Below are 13812 nucleotides of genomic sequence, written 5' to 3'. Positions count from 1 at the left end.
AAGATTGATTTGGGGACGTCTTGGTTCCTAACTGAAGTAGATCTCCAATAGTTTTCATAGGTGTGTGCCTAATATATGAAGAGGCCAGGCCAAGTACTATGAGCAGAATTAGTGTGATTCCTCATGTACTTCCTTGTACCAGCTTATCCTGAAATATCACATGAAATGACAGGTACACATTCCTTCTTATAATCTGTTACTATTTTATGTAGAAGCTGAAGGGCAGAATACTCTCATTCAATATGATGGCTTTACCCAACAAAGGATTTGGTGCGCATGCGCAAATTGTTTGTGCATGAGAAAGAGAAATAACTACTGACAGACCATTTCCAAAATGGCAAGCGAATGTGATGCATCATTCAGGGCGCATGCGCCAATCCTGGTTTTAACTCTGCAGGTTGATAAAGGTATAGTGGGGTATGGTCCCACCCTTAAAGGGAGGAATATCTAGATCATGATTACGGTGTGTTATACCCTTAGAGGTTCTGCACAAGGCAATGCTCTGTTTTATTTTTGCTGCAGATCTCTGATTATATATATATGATTTAATCTTTGTTACATTTTCTGAAACAAATTTGAGAACAGATTTTACTTTTACAATCAATGTATAATCCTGTATTTTATTTAACAGGTAGGAATACTTCAGATATTCAGATGATTGTACATTGGAGTCTGAATTCCTACATAATTCAGTGACAAGTAAATTTATAGTCTTGATCTTTTCTTCCTCGATTTCTCTAACCATCATCTCCCCAGTGTTCACATTTTTAGCCTGTTCCAAATAGTTAGAAGTACACAATATCCTCTCATTCTGTTACCTATTTATTCCAATCTGTAAATTGGCCGAAATACAATTCCACACTGGCCTCCATCTTCCAAGGTTCTTCATACTTTTTCATCCTGGAGAATCTTGTCATATTTTCTTGATGGTTCACTAGATGATTGATATTTACTTTACATACTTATTTACTTTACATATCTTTCAGCTTTTCATCAGAGCACTTTACCTTCTAATATCCTCATCTATTTGTCATTGAAACCCCTCCTTGAGATATCTATCTATCTATCTATCTATCTATCTCCTATCTATCTATCTATCTATCTATCTATCTATCTATCTATCTATCTACATATGTTCATAAACAATTTCCTATTACAGATCCTTAGCCCCCTATGTGCCAATGTATTACTCCATTATATGGTATAACTAAATGTATCACAAGATTGTATGTATCACCATATAAAATTGGATACATAAGAAGTTAAAGAAAGCGCTGATAGCAGTCTATGGGTATTGTAAAATAGACCTGTAATATCTTCATGTACATGGACCATTACTTTAATACCTTTTTATGGGGATAATGTCACTCCTTAAGGAGAGAACACCTATTAGGTGTTTGGAGACTTATACAGCCATAGTCGCTCCACTGTAAGGGATCATGGGAGGAATATGCAAATCTGTCTCCCAAGAAAGTTGGGCATGATGTTCAGGGTGCTTCCTATAGAGGGCAGCATAACAGAGGTACTGTCACCCGATTTAATACCATTGTTATTCACTCACTTTCCGGTACTACTGTAACTTTTGAAGTCAATGGGAGCCATTTTTGCAGGCGCATTTTGAGGTGGAATTCTTTGTCAAAATCCGCCTGCAAAAACTCTGTGTGAACATACCCTAATGTAGAATATGCCTAAAGATTGAGAATGATAAGCCTCTGTCTCCCATTGAAATGAAGAAAACTGATTGTAAATTTCTCCATGTGAACATACCCTAAAAGCTAAACATGGTTACATTGACGACACAGGTATAACACGTATATATACAGGTATGACACGTAACTGCACATTGCTGACAAGAATAACAGGTGATCCATTAGTATAACATTGCTGACAGATATGACACCTGATCCATTATTGTCACACTGCTAATAGGTATGACAGGCGATCCATCAGTGTTAATTGCTGACAGATAAGACAGGCAACTAACGCCACATTGCTGACAGATATGACAGGCGATCCATCAGCGTTACATTGATGACAGGTGTAAAACATGATCAATTATCATCACATTGCTGACAGATATGATGTATGATGAGTGATACATCAGAATTACAGTATATTGCTTTTATATGATGATGATAAAATGATTTCGTATTGATTTTTTTAAACAACCATTTTCTTGGACAGTTTCCATATTTCCCCTAGGACTCAGTAGTAAATGCTTTCAATTGAAGGACCGTGGTTGGCTCCACAAAGAGGCCCCATATAATATACAAGGTTTTGGTACAGTGATGTGTGAAAGTTGCTTTTATACGGTTCTTCTTAACTTCTAAGAAAAGTATGTTTATTAACACTCATGCTATTCCAGATGCAAAGGGATATCATGAAAGGCTCCGATATGATGTGGACCTTCTAGTGCAGTCGACAGAACAAGCAAAGTAGGAAAGTAGAACATGTTCCATTTTGTGCTCCCTGCTCTGTTACCTGCTCTGAAAGGCTCCATGTATATATATATATATATAAGCATCACTTGGTCTATGAGCTCAATGAAATTAAGAATGAATGATCTGATGGACAAAATGTTGGAAAGAAATAATAATAGAAACATTCAAATACAATTGTGGGAATCTTAACTTTTTAGTTTTACTATTAATCTAATGATGTTTACATGGATAGAAAGTATATGACCCGGCACTGGTATACAGACTATTACTTGGACACATTTAATGGAAATACCGATGAGGATGTAAACCTAGACTAAAGAGGTTTTCCACTTTGCACAATTCTTATGTGTTAGTAGGACCCCTTGACAATAAGTGGTTTGAAAGTGTCCCCTGCTAATCCACAGCAATGAGCTATGGGACAACTACATTCATTACAATATGGGGGGGGGGGGGTATCAAACCCGAGATTTTCCGAAAATGAGAAAACTGGTTGACAGCCTTAGCTCTTGGTAGTCATGAATTCTGGCAGATCAACCAGTGAGGACGGAGTGAAAACTGGGTTATAATCTGATTTCTACTTAGTTTCCAATATCAGATAAAACAATTGAAGAGTGAAATTATAATGAAGTGGATTTGTTTAATGGAAAGATCACAGTCATTTAACTTACCAGGCTAGGCTTGTGCACATAAGCAGGAACATTGGGTGGATTGCATAAAGCTTTGGGTATAATACACAGCATAAAGGGTGTTTGACAGACTGAATGAAATTCAACAGGACTTGTCAAACTCAATGAGCCTGTGACACTTTGGCTAGAGCTCAACTTATACGTCATAGTCTCCAAAGACTGGGCTAATATTGTCCTTCACAAATCAACTGACCTGACTTTGAAGCGAGGTTCTGTGCCACCTCAGTAATGCAGATCTGCCCTGCCAGGTCATGGTTTTTCTCTTCCTTCTGTCTCGTCCAAGACTTGTGCAACTGTTTTATAAATTGCTGTAATTACTCAGGTTACTCTCACGTTGCCAGTGCATTTGTTAAGCCTAATATTTTCTCCATGCTTTCAGTGCTTATTCCATCTCAAAAGAATAGAGAGAAATGTATCACACAGAACGATGGCCATAAAGCTATTTTGTTTTCTTATTAAAAATGTCTACCCATAATGGTGCCCTTATCCAAACTAACCATTCTAGTGGCAAGAGGAGAGCGCCTATACTCCCTTTCAGTGATATTATTATGATATCATTTTCCCTTGATGCTAAAGGGTATTTGAAGATGACTCCATTTATAGCCTTGATTATTTACCACCATCTTCCAGTTGTGTGTTTGCATATATAACTCACTAGCCTTTCTCTAAATGTTTATGGTCATTATCAATGACCTGTTTCTTCTTTTGCAGTGGCCAGAAATGATCTGAATGGTCATTTCTTATTTCTTATGAGAGGGCCTAAGAAGTAAAGATTGGAGGGTGCCCTAGCAGCATAAGAAGGTGGGACATTATGCATTTGGGAGGTATAATGCATTTTATAATTTTATATCCTTCTTACACCTTAAAAATTTAATTGTATGGACAGCCACTACAAGCAATGGAGTTTTTATTTGAAGGTGCCTTTGTTTTTGTGTATAATTGACGATTGGAGTTGTTGGATTGGATTACCCATCACTGCCCTTGTATGCAGAGCAGATGACTCCAGTGTCTTAAGTCAGACAACCACAACACAACACAACCACAACACAAACCATTACTTTCTTTTGCAATATAAGACAGTATTGTACAAGACACATTGCAAAAATGTTACAAAGTAAGAATGTCTTCATGTTAATAGTTTGATTTTGTCAATTAACAAAATGAAGTGCAATCTGAATTACATCAATATTTGGTGTGGCCACCCTTTGGAAGAGGAGTCCTGGAAGTGACAATATGGCCCCCACAGAGCCATGATCTCAATATCATCCAGTCTGTCTGGAAAAATATCAAGAGAGAGAAGGATTTGAGTAGGCCTACATCCACTGAAAACATGTGGTTAGTTCTCCAAGATGTTTGGAACAACCTCCTTGCCAAGTTCTGCAGTTCCTACTTTGTGCAAGTAGGCAAATGCTGGACACACCTAATATTGATTAAGATTTCTCTTTTGTCATTCACTTCATTTTAATTGGCAAAAATCAATACAGAATTCTTAAGCTAAGGCCCCACAGGACATCCCACAGCAATAAAGTGTTGCAGAAAAAACCCTGGCTATAACGCACCATGGTTCTTCTCACTGAGTTGCAGAGTTTTCCTCCATGGACTTTCTGTTCCAGTTATATATAGCGAAACTGCCAGTGTTTCCGTAGGTGTAATTGACATGCTGGGATTTCCAAAACTGTGGCAGTTTTGGACATCGTGGCATTTCTGCACAGCTGTTTTTACCACAAAGTGGGCATGGTTTTGCTAGAATACCATCCACTTTGCACTTACTGTAAAAGGTCACAATTTTTCCAGCAGCGTTTCCACCAACTATTAAGTATTCTTACTTTGCATCATTGTCTACACCTGCCTAAAGCTTTTGCACATTTTGCTTTCCGAAAAAATTAGAACCTGCACCTGTGTTATACTGGCCATAGATCCGGACCACTCTATGGAGATAAGCCTGAGGCCTCGTTCACATCTGCCTCGGTAATCCATTTGGGGAGTCCGCATGGGAACCCCCCTGAACGGACTACCAAACGCATTGGCAAGCGGTGTGCAGTGAAAGCACACGGACTCCATAGACTATAATGGGGTCCGTGTGCTTTCCGCACAGTCTCCGCACGGGGAACATACGGACACAAAAGTAGTTCACAATCTGCTTTCCTGTCCACATCACTCGTGTGGAGACCATTATAGTCTATAGTCTATAGTCATCACCATTAACCCACTGTGCCATTGTCGCAAATAAATATGCAGACTTTGTACCATGATACAGACCATGCAGCACCAATCCATGAGTGATGGAGCTATGGGTGACCTCGCCATACCAAGTAGAGTTGACAGTATAGATTTCACTATCCATCTCTACTATGTGTACAATACGGATACACACAACAACATTATAAACCATATTTCAATTTTTCACTTTTTGTTTTCAAAAATTACTAAAAATATTTATCTCTGACATTAATTTACATTGTGACAATTAGAATAAATAGAATAAATTTCCTGCTAAAGACAGACACATCTGAGGAATACATCTATTTTGTGCTAAACACATATACTGTACTTATACCTATAGCTATACACTATATATAGTATACTATAGTATAACATGGAGCACAGAAAAGGCTCATTCACATGTTAACCATTGAGAAAAAAAAATTGGAGCAAATTCAACAATAATGTGTCAAAATATCCAGCCGGCATAACTACGGAAGAAGACCAGAGAATATTTATCAAAGATCAAACTATAGTGTGGTGTGAGGGAATTCGACAAACATGTGTAAAAATTTCCAGTTTGCACAACTGAAAAAAGACAACATTATTTATCCATACAAATCCATGAAAACCTGAGGAGGATCATCATGATCTGGCCGTAGAGGGAAAAACCACAACACCAGACTCACGCAGCTGGGGACACGTGACACTATACACTTATACTAAACCCATGGCTCTAATACAGAATTTAACATTTTGACAAATGTAAAAAAAATTATATCTATATTGGCAACAATTGGTTTACTGAAAATTTTTTGCTTTATTGTCCGATAAATGTTACATCTTATAGAACAAAAAATTCTTAAAAATTTATGGAAAATTGGTGGGTTTATTTCTTTTATGTAAAATTTTTACTAGCTTATATAATCAAAATTGTATGAAATATGATTTAGGCCGAATCTCATCCACACATTGCAGAAAAATATCCACAACAGACATGCCGTGATTTCAAAAACCAGCGCGTAGGGTTGAGCCGATCTTGAGATTTCAGGATCGTTTTTAAAATCAGATTTTCAATCATTTTCTAGCCGATCCCGATCATGAAATTTGCTCGATTGCTTATCGGGATCTGATCTTGCCCGATCCCAATCGCTCAATCCTAGTTACTTTATGTTTATGGAGTAGGATTGAGGCGATCTTGAGATTTAAGGATCATTTTTAAAATCTGATTTTCAATAATTTTCCAGCCGATCCCAATCCTGGTCGCAATCATGAAATTTTCTCGATCGCCGATCGGGATCCAATCTTTCCCGATCCCAATCGCTCAACCCTATTGGCATGTGAAAAAACGTGATGTGGTGCGACTCGCTATGTGGGCCCTTAGCCTAAATAATTGATGATCTATCCTTAGATATTTTATGTTTTGTACATGTCTCTTAAAGGGATTGCATCACAATATTTTTTTTTACAATTTATTTTAATCATATAGTTAAATATTTTTACCATCACCCCCAAGGATATTTAACTGTAACCCCCACATTACAGTAATAAACAACATACCTCTGCTATATATGTAATGTTCGTAGATTTGAAAAAAACAATAACTTTTAAGTGTTATGCAAATGAGGCAGTTGGTGCACTGGGGGCGGACCTTCAGCTCTCGGAGTATTGCTCTTGTTGCTCAAGTAGCATGGGAGATGTCAGAACAGCGGAAGGTTCAATTCTCACTACACAGGGTGGTGTAGGCAATAGATCAAAGTGGTATGAAGAGCAAGATCAGTGCTCCAGGGAGCTGAAGGCCCGCCTACAGTGCACCAAATGTCTCACTTACATAAGACTTCAAAGTAGTTTTTCTCTAAAAGTGACATACGTAACAAAGGTATGTTGTTGATCACTGTAATGTGTCCTGTAATATGATGGAGACAGTTGAATGTATTTGGCGGAGGTGGGAGATTCCCTTTAACGTGAAACCTGATAATTTTCTGGCGACACATTCCCTTTAACACGGTGTGTAAGATTCTGAGAGGTTCTTACTTTATCTGCTTTTTATATTCCATCAAGCTGGAGTTCTTGAGTACGTCAGCCTAACAAATACTAATCATGTTGGAAATTTTGATTGGATATAGATTTTACAATGTATTTTGCTAGTAATATCATTAGGGGAAACATTTTGCTATCCTATAAATCTGAAGAAATCTACTAGATAGAAAGCAGACGATGATACCTATTTACTTTTATACGTAACAGTTGGTGTGGTGCCATGCCAATTCTTAGCGTCTGTATAAGTAATTGAATTTAGGGTCCCCTGCATTGTAATGAAAACATGTGTTACTACATAGTATCAGTAAAATGATGCAATAATCTTTCTTCCTCTTTACCAATTGATATTGAAACCTTTCTGAGATGTCCAGTCAAAATTATACTTAAATGGAGTCTGTCACATGGTGACTCTGCGACTACTCATGGCGGCCGGCCCAGGTGACCAGAGGTAACTTGCATTATGGAATAAAGGTCCTTTTTTTTTTTGCCAATTTCTCTTAGCAGGTTTTATTAACATGGGCTACTGGAGTGTTCGGGTCTTTCAAAGATATGGTCCGGATTGGGGCTGGTCACTTCATTGAGACTCACCAGAGTCATTTCTAAGTATGTATAAGGTTAAGGCCCCACACGACATCCTGCACCTAAAAAACATTGAGGCAGCAACACATTGCTGTTCTTCCCACAGCACTTAAAACAGAAAATTTGTGAAGTTTTCCTCTGTGGACTTTCTGTTACAATTATATATATGGGGAAACCACCAGCGTTTGCGTATATATGATTGACATGCTGCGATTTCCAAAACTGCGTCGGTTTTGGAAACCGTGGCACGTCAACAACTTGGTTATTACCGCAAAGTGTTCATGGGATTTGCTAGAATCCCATCCACTTTGCATTTACTGTATAACACCATGGGCAAATTGTGGCATTTCCGTCCCGTGGGGCCCCAGCCTAAGGGTTTTCTTTCACTGTATGTATGGACAGGGTTACTAACGGGCTATTTGGGACATTAACCCTTCTATCTACTGACAAGAAGGTGATTCTGTTAACACACTGGCCAGCACATCTAATGTTCTAGTGAAAAACTATGCACGTATCACATTGAAAGCAATAGGTAAAAAAGCCTCCCATTGATTTCAATGGGGAGCGCGCGTATGCTGGCACCCATTGAAGTCAGTGGGATCTGTTTTTTACGCTGCTCACTCTGAACAAGTTTACGTTCAGAATGAGCGGAGCGTAAACTCCGTGTGAAGGCTCCCTAAGGCTGCAGCTCCATGTTGCTTAAATGCAGCATTTTACAGTTCCTGCAAAGTAGATGGGATTCTGGCCCATACACTTTACAGGGACTGTAAAACAGCAGTTTTTGCTGTGGCAAAATCGTGGTATTTGTGCTATGAGGGGCCCCGGCTTAAGGGGTTTTTCTGGCCCCAAATTGGAGTTTTCATACTGATAACCTATCTACAGTATAAGTCATCAGTATGTGATTTGTAGGTGTCTGACACCTGAACCCCACACTGATCAGGCCTGGTTCACATCTGTGTTCAGTATTCTGTTTGGGGAGTCCACGTGGGGACCCCCCGAACGGAATACCGAACACATTGACAAGCGGTGAACAATAAAAGTACATGGATCCCATAGACTAGAATGTAGTTTGTGTGTTTTCCACGAGGTCTCCTTATGAGTCATGCGGAGAGGGTTCATGAAGTACTATCCTCTCCACATGACTCATGCGGACAGCACGCAGAAAACACATGGACCCTATTATAATCTATGGGATCAGTGTGCCTTCAGTCTTCACCGCTTGTCGATGCGTTCAGTATTCCATTCAGAGGGTCCCCAAGTGGACTCCCCGAACATAATACTGAACACAGTTGTGAACCAGGCCTCAGCTGTAAATGGACAGCAAATAATAAGCGCGCGACTTCATTCCCAAGAAACACTTGCATAGAAGCAGCCTGCACGAGCTTCCTATTTGATCACTGTGTATTTCCATTTTTTGTGAGATTAAAAAAAACATTTCTGGTGTTGTTTTTTTAGCTTTTTTATGATAAATACTGCATTATTATTATTTCCTGGGTTGTTACATAATAATAAAGGTGAATATTTCTGTAGCTGTATGTTGTCTTTATTTGAAATCTTTTTAGTTTATTATCAGTGTAAGGCTAAGGCCCCACATTGCAGAAAAGCTGCTTTTATGTCTCAGATTTTGCTGCTTTCTTGAGCCACACCCAGTAATGGCTACAGAGGAAATAGGAAATATCTAGGGAGCTCTCAGTCTTATAAATTGTGCTCAATCCATTCAAACACCACATAAAAATTTGCACCGAAAAATAAGCTTTTCCACAACGTGGGGCCTTATAACCTAACGTTTTAACTTTTTTTTGTCCCTGATAGGACACACTGCAGTACTAATATACAGCCGGCCAGCGATTAAGAGATTAAGGTAAGCAATCAGGTCAAGTAAGGATGGTGGACCAGGATTGCATTGGTCAGACCGTGGATTTCCATAACACCATACAGGCTCTTCCAATTACGGCACTGGGGAGGTGATAAAGGAGACCACAACATTAAACAACTCCCAAGAGGCCAAGAAGCCTCAAGTCTAGGAAAGATCCACAAACACTGGCACCACACAAACCAGCAGTAAAAAACAGACTATTTGCCAATGTGTATCATAGTTGTATGAATAAGTCATTAGAGAGATTGTAGCCATCACATTGTGTTCCCGCACTGAGAGGCTGGAGCCTTATCCTGTAACCATTAACCTTTGAACCTCCTATCGGAATAAACTTGGAATTCAAAGTTCCGGCTCCATGTCTCCGTTCCGTCCAGGTCTGTAAGAGTAGAAAATACGGTGCGATCCTTCATTTGGCTTGTTGTGTTACAACTATGATACTTTCCTATGGGGACATAAGTCCAGCTCAAAACCTTTCAGTAAAACCTGAGTGTGATCTTGGTGCGGTGACTATAATTTGGATGCTTCAATTTAACAAAATTACTATAATTATTTTTATTATTTATTATAGAAAATAATGTTCACTAATGTGTGAGAAAGATATATAGTAAAAGCAATGAATAATATGTCTCATAATACACATAATCATATTGTGGGAAATATCAGAATGATGAATCCTATAGACTTACATTCATATGATGCAATGAATAAAAAAGATGCTTCTGTTGTTTTCTTTGGCAAATCCATTGTCCATCTAAAAATGGATGGCCGCATAAAAAAATTGAAATGAATGACTACATGCGCTGTGTGAATTTTAGATATGTGAAAAAGACCTCAGCCTGTGCAATATATATATATATATATATATATATATATATATATGATACCTGTACAGATCCAGGTAGCGCTTATGTGTTTAAATACAAGGAGTTCCTCTTCATTTTCCAACACCGTATTCGGCCGCAGGACTGATGCAACGGAGTCCCAGTGCACTGGATCGGCATTCCACTGCAGCTTTCCTTTGTTGTTTAGGTCCAGGTGAATGGGCCTAATCGGTAGGGACTCCTGAGCCATACAATTTACAGCAAGATTGAGCAGGACGCTGATTTTTTTCATCATCCTGCTGCGATCTCTGGCTCCCATTGAAAGCCATGAAAGTCAGATTCGGGATGGAATCTTCCATGGATTCAGGGAAGGAATCCTCTCCCAAAACCATGGAAGATTCCTCCGTGTGATCTTAGTCTTATCCTCCAGTAGAAGAAACCCAAATTTGAAGGGTACTATGCATTTTGAAGGGCACTAATGCAAAATCTGTACTAGGGGCCCCATGCTGTATAGTTTTATAATACTGCTTTCCTCATAATGGGAAGAGATATCTTATGGATCCTCTAAGGCTCCTGGGCCTGGCTGTGACTGTAGCCTCTGCACAAGCTTAAATTATAATCCTGCAAAGTAATATACATATTATTATACATAATCCAGAGAAATTATCTCACATGTTCCCTTCTACCTCAGCAAAATTCACCAGTGACCAGATCTTGTCAGGTTGAGGTGTCTAAAGCAACTGCATGAGGGATTGAGGTGCTGTATTCCACTCACAGGTCAGGGAGGGCTGCCACGGCCTATGTCAGCTCCAGGTAAACCTGGGAAGATGCCGGGACCCACTTTTCAGGTAAGAACTGCAACCACCAGTTTATGCCTTGCATGGCATAAGTGCTGTGGTTTGGAAAGTCCACAGAGGAAACCTGCGGACTTTCTGTGAAATCGCTGTGGGAAAATCCAGCAATTTTCCACCACAGTTCTTCCCTCAGTACTTTTGCACTGCAGCCCGCTAATTTGCTAAAGTTTATAAATCAGTCCACTATGTATCTCCTCTGGCCTGGGACTTGTAGTACATCGGCCTTGTTACACAGTTGCCAGCGTATATCTATAGTTGTAAGGAGAAATCATTACAATAAATGTCCAGGGTAAAAGCTTGAAATGATGAAACTCAACAAACTGCAAGTCAGTGGGATATGCTGGGTAAGGGTATGTTCACACAACGGAGTTGGGAGCAGAATTGGCCTCCGTTTGCATCCACAGCTTTTATCTAAAATGTTGAAAACAAGAGAGAAGCTTTCTTCCATCTTGTTTGTTATTGTTTAAGTGCAGGAATGGTGTATATGATGTTCCATAGCTCCCAACCATCTTGGATCTGGCGGGAAAATCCTGATTTTACACTGTTGTCCCCCATAACGTGGGGTTCTGTGGGGGGAAAGATGTGGGGTGTAAGGTGTACTGTGGGAGGCAGAGATATGGGGTGTAAGGTGGGGTGCATGGGTGTACTGTGGGGAAGGGAGATGGGGGTGCAGGGTGTACCCCCCCAAAAAAAAATGGCTGGAAATGGGTGGAGTCAATGTAGAAGTGGGTGGAGGTAAATTTGCCACGGCGCACATAGCTCACCCACATTTTGTCCCTCTTTCTGTCCTTTGAAAGTTGGAAGGTATGATGTTCTGTATGAATCACAGCATTCAATGGATCGAATCGATTGTGCCTCAAAGGCCCGGTTCACATCTGTACTCAGGTTTCCGTGTGGGCGGTTCATTTGGGGAATGGAAACCTAATCTGCATTAAAAACAGGTTACCTTTAATAGGAAACCCATGGATCCCATAGATTATAATGGGGCCCGTGTGGTTTCCACTCGGTTTTCGCTCAGAAAATGCAGAGAGAAAAGTGCTTCTTGCACTTACCATGACTGACAGGAAGAACAGTGACACTTCCAAACCTAAACCAGGCCCTGAGGGCTCCTCTCTCTGCAGGAGGTCAGTAGGGGTCATGGCCAACTGAGAGCAGAGTCAAAGGGCTTGTCATGATTTATTATTGATGCATGTGTTTTCTATGTGGAGAGAAGTCAGAATTACAGGACATGTCAGCAAGTCGACTACTTATTCACTCAGAGTTCAGGCTCAATGACCTCTGCTGATAAGATCCTGAAATCCCAGCTCATCTCCTCATAGAAGAAACTGTAGAGAAAGTATAAATGGTAAGCATGATTTATACATGGGATTGGAAGGCAGAAAAGATACCCCAATGTATGATCAAAAGGCGCAGTGCACCAGAAATCTTCCCAGTAAATGATATGGCCATTTCACTCCTGAGAACCAGTACACAGTCCTTCTGGGATTTGCTGCATTTGCAATAGGTGGTTGTAAGTGCAAAAGAACAGGCAAAACATTTGCAGCCAAGTCCCTGGCTAAGTACAAGGAGCACTGGCTCTCTGTCTGCAGTGACCAGGAGATGGATAGCTAAGGACCTGACAGAGCACAAGTAGAGAGGGAAACTTCCAACTGCATATGAGTCAGGAGAGGAGATCTAGGTATACAGGCTGAGGCACCATGTTGTAGAATAAGAGCCCGTGCACACGGAGTTAATGCAAGTGCATTTTAGCATAATACACGTGTAAAAATAACACTCCTATTGACTTTAATGACATTTTTTTACACGTGTAAAATACACGTGTAAAAAACATGTCAAAATAGGCGCCAAAAAACGCAACGCATATTTTGACGTGTTTTTTACACGTGTAAAAAATCTCATTGAAGTCAACGGGAGTGTTATTTTTACATGCGTATTCTATACACGTGTATTATGCTAAAATGCACTTGCGTTAACTCCGTGTGCATGGGCCCTCACTGATCGGAGTGGTTTCGAGGCTATGGCCTCACACAGCTAAGAAACATGGCTTTTTTCTGCATTGTTTTCGCTGAGATTTTCTCTGTGGACTGTCCGTATTAAACCTATAAATTCCCTTGCACGTGACTGTGTGCTATCTGGGTTTTTAGCACACTGAGGCCCCTTGCAATTGACCATGGTGTGGGTCAGTGTACTATCTGTGTATTTCACGAATAGCACACTAACCCATTATTTTCTATGGGCCAGTACACATGACCGTGAATTTCAAGGTCCCATGTGTGGGCCGACAGTCCGGGTCGCATAAGATAGGACAGATTC

This window comes from Leptodactylus fuscus, chromosome 2 (genome assembly GCF_031893055.1).
Source record: "Leptodactylus fuscus isolate aLepFus1 chromosome 2, aLepFus1.hap2, whole genome shotgun sequence".
Taxonomy (NCBI): domain Eukaryota; kingdom Metazoa; phylum Chordata; class Amphibia; order Anura; family Leptodactylidae; genus Leptodactylus; species Leptodactylus fuscus.
Note: the sequence above shows the minus strand (reverse complement) of the source record.